Source organism: Abrus precatorius, unplaced genomic scaffold, assembly GCF_003935025.1.
Source record: "Abrus precatorius isolate BTA unplaced genomic scaffold, Abrus_2018 Scaffold2, whole genome shotgun sequence".
Lineage (NCBI taxonomy): Eukaryota > Viridiplantae > Streptophyta > Magnoliopsida > Fabales > Fabaceae > Abrus > Abrus precatorius.
In genome coordinates, this window is record NW_020874362.1 from 13268549 (window position 1) to 13272737 (window position 4189).

At 35.3% G+C, this 4189-nt stretch overlaps 1 non-coding gene across 1 annotated transcript; it reads right to left on the bottom strand.

Moving 5' to 3' along the window:
- Positions 1–1889: 1889 nt before the first annotated feature.
- LOC113860363 lies at positions 1890–1996 on the bottom strand. The gene has a single exon (XR_003503815.1). It is a non-coding gene; the product is annotated as a small nucleolar RNA R71 (small nucleolar RNA).
- Positions 1997–4189: the final 2193 nt, after the last annotated feature.

Below are 4189 nucleotides of genomic sequence, written 5' to 3' on the forward strand. Positions count from 1 at the left end.
TTCTATAAATACCAGAAACAATCCGGAAAAGGGGATTCTGTTCATTTTCAGTTTTTTTAGTTAGATTCTTGTTAGAGGAAGTGAGAGAGAGGAGTGGGGATTCGAATCTTGGAGCTTCACGAAGAGGAATTGGAGTGGAGCAAGCTTCCATGGCGATTCTAATTTTCTTCTTCTCTTCTTCTCTTTCTTTTCTTTTCTCTGCTACCACGGCTGTGTAATTTGCTCATAGTTAGGGATTATAGATCTGAAACGAACATGTTGAATTGATTTTGGATCTAGATTTCAAGCTTTGGAATAGATTGAGTGATTGATTTTGCACTTTAAGTTGGAATTGAATGGAAATTTGATTAACTTCTTTCAGAGGAACTCTTGTCAATGGAAATTGAATTTGTTCTTCAGATCTGAACCAATCACCAAGATTATACTTTTCTTAGGGATAAGGAACTTTGATCTTGTAATCTTTTGGTTTCTTACACTTCAAGCAATGTTGAATTGAATCAGATCTAAGGAATTAGAATGTTTTAATTGGATGTTAGGTTCACTGAGTTAAGGAATTAACCTCTGAACAATAGAACGTGAAACTGATTGTCTTTCTTTCCAAATGCTTGTTAATTCAAAGCTTTATTGATTAAACATTGGAGTTTTGGTGAAGCAATTCCCTAGCTATGGTTTCTTTCTCTGTTATCACATAATTGTTTGTTCATTGTTCTATTTTCTGCAAGTTCATTTGACTTCTAATTGTTCTGAATTGATGTTATTACATGTTACAATTCTTCTACTAAATTTTCATGGTTCAAATGGTTATAATTCTATGAAGTGATACTTGAATCTAAATTTCCTGTGGAGACGATACTTGGATCTTAAATTTTACTCATTACTTGCTGCAATCCTAGTGCACTTGCTAGTGTTAGATTGCGAACAACAAGTTTTTGGCACCGTTGCCAGGGAATTTTGCATTTCAATATCATTAGTAGTAGAAAAGTAACTAGATTGAGCATTTATTTTGTTGCTTTGCTTTCAAATTGCTTTCTGCATAATTTTACTTGATTTTGTGTATGTATTCTGCATAATATTGCTGTCTGCTGCATAGAATTTTTACATTTTTTTATCTGCATAATTTTGGTTTTCATTGTTCTTCATATTTGTAATTGCCATTCTGTATATTTTACATGACTTTACAATTCTGCAACTGCTAGATTTAAGTTTCTATATGCTTTTACTGATAGATTTTGCATGATTTCTGTTGTGCATTTCTGAATATTGATTGTAGTCTAATTTTGTTTTAATCTGATTTGTATATGCGTGGTAAAAACAAGAATAAATCAATTCTAGTTTTTGATCCTGACATAGACATAACATTGAGAAGATTGAGAAAAGAGTCTAGAGCAGAAAAAGTCATAGGGAGTGATAGTGAATTAGAAGCTGTCCATTCTCCAGAATTTCAGAGTAATCCTAGAGTGAAAAGAACATCTACACCCTTGAGACAACCAAATCCAGCAATAGAAATGGCAGAGCAAAACAGAATTAGAACATTAGGGGACTATGCTATTCCTAACATGCAAGGTTTTAACTCTTCTATAATTAGGCCAACTATTCAAGCCAACCATTTTGAGATTAAACCCGCCCTACTACATTTATTCCAACAGGATCAGTTTTCTGGAGGAAATTTTGATGATCCTAACTTACATATTTCAAATTTTCTGCAGCTATGTGACACCATAAGAATGAATGGAGTTAGTGAAGAAGCTATCAGATTGAGGTTATTTCTTTTTTCCTTGAGAGATAGAGCAAAATGCTGGTTACAAGCTCAACCACAAGGAAGCATCACAACCTGGATAGAACTTGTGAATAAGTTTCTAACTAAGTACTTCCCTCCGTCCAAAGCTGCTAAGTTGAGAGGAGAAATTACATCCTTTGTGCAGCAAGAAGGGGAATCATTGTATAAAGCTTGGGAAAGATACAAAGAATTACTTAGAAGGTGTCCACATCATTGTATCCCAGATTAGATGCAATTGGAAACCTTTTATAATGGGATGAATGCAGCAACAAGAACAATGGTTGATGCTGCTGCTGGAGGTTCATTAAATACAAAGTCCTTGGAAGAAGCTCAGAGAATTATTGAGATGATGGCATCTTCAATGTAGCAGAATTCAAACTCAAGAAATCAAGGAAGAAACTCTGGTCATGAAGCTAAGGTTCTGGAAACTTTTCTTGCATAGAATCAGCTACAAAATCAAATGTTTTCAGAATAATTAGCTGCCTTAACACAACAAATCAGTAATCTGCAAACAGGGAGTATGCCTACCAGTCAGCTAAGTTGTGATTTTGCTGGAGGAAACCATGTAAATGGTGCATGCGAGGCATCTACAAGTGAACCACAAGAGCAAGTGAATTATATGAATAATTTTCAGAGACAACAGCCATCATATCCCCCTGGATTTCAATTTTCAAATAATAGAACTCAGCAGTATTCTAATTGGAATAATCAATATTCTGTTGCAAAGAATTCTAACTCAAATTTGCCTTTTTCTAATGCAGGAGCAGCAACACAACAGCCTTATTTTTAGAGGTATTCATCCACTCAATCTCAAGGAAATCAGAAATTTTCCAAGCCTATGAATGAGAGGTTGACTGAGATGGAAGAAACTATGCTGCAATTCATGAAGGTGACTCAAACAAGTTTCAAGAACTAAGAAGCTTCCATGAAGAAACTAGAAACACAAATCGGACAATTAGCTGAACAAATATCCAGTAGGGACGAAGGAAGATTTCCAAGCAATACAGTAATCAATCCTAAAGAGCAATGTCAAGCCATAACTACAAGGAGTGGAGCTGTAATTGCAAGTCCTAAACCAGCAGAAAAGAAAGTAAATAATGCAGCAGAGAGAAAAATTGAACAAGATCTACAACAAGGAAATTTTAAGCTATTGAAGAAAGACCATTCAGAAGAAAAAGTAGATGTTCCTATGAATTCTGAGAGGAAAACCAAAAAGCAACTCTTTGAGGAAGCTTGTAAGCCAATAGATCCAGAAAAAATACAAGAGGCTGCCCTATCCTCAAAGAGTCCAAAATCCTAAACAAGAGGAACAATTTGAAAGGTTTATGAATGTCTTTAAGAAATTACAAATTAACATTCCTTTTGCAGAAGCTTTGGAGCTAATGCCTTCATGTGCAAAGTTTATGAAAGAACTACTTTCCAGAAAAAGGAAGGTAGAGTATGATAAAACAGTACCTTTGATAGAGGAGTGCAGTGCCATTCTCAAGAGAAAGCTTCCTCAGAAGCTGAAAGATCTTGGATCATTTAGCATTCCTTGTGAAATAGAAAACTGCACCGTGGAAAGAGCATTGTGTGACTTGGGAGCAAGCATAAATCTGATGCCATTGGCTATTCTGCAGAAACTTAGGATAGAGGAAGTGAAGCCCACCAACATTACACTGCAGCTAGCTGGTAGATCATACACTTATCCATATGGAGTTGTTAAAGATTTATTAGTTAAAGTTGATAAGTTCATTTTTCCTGCAGATTTTGTAATTCTGAACATGGAAGTGGATTCCAACATTCCTTTGATATTAGGAAGGCCATTTCTTGTAACCGGAAGAGCATTAATAGATGTGCAGAAAGGTGAACTTATGCTTCGAGTTCAAGATGAGAAGGTAGTGTTTAATGTGTTTGAAGCTTTAAAATATCCAATTGAAGATAGTGCATGTATGAAGGTAGATATACTGGATGCTTTTATTACACAACGCCATATTAATGAAATTGATGAACTTGCTGTGTTAGAAGAAATAATATCTGCAGGGAATAACAAATCTGAACTTCTGCATGAAGAATACATCATGGAAGTGCAGCAGCAATTAGAAGCTCTGCCAATTCAAAAATCTGCAAAAAATTCAGTGAAGGAGAAGCTAGAAAAGGATGATAAAGAAGAGGAAAAGCAAAAACTAGAGCTGAAACAACTTCCTTCCCACCTGCGGTATGCATTTCTGGATGAGAAACATGAAAATCCAGTCATCATCAATAATGAACTTAAGGAAGAACAAGAGGAAAAACTGCTGAGAATTTTGAGAGAACACAAATCTGCAATTGGATGGAGTATTGCAGATCTGAAAGATATAAATCCTTCATTTTGTAAGCACAGAATTTTATTTGAAGAGAATTTTAAGCCTGTTGTGCAGCCACAAAGGAGGT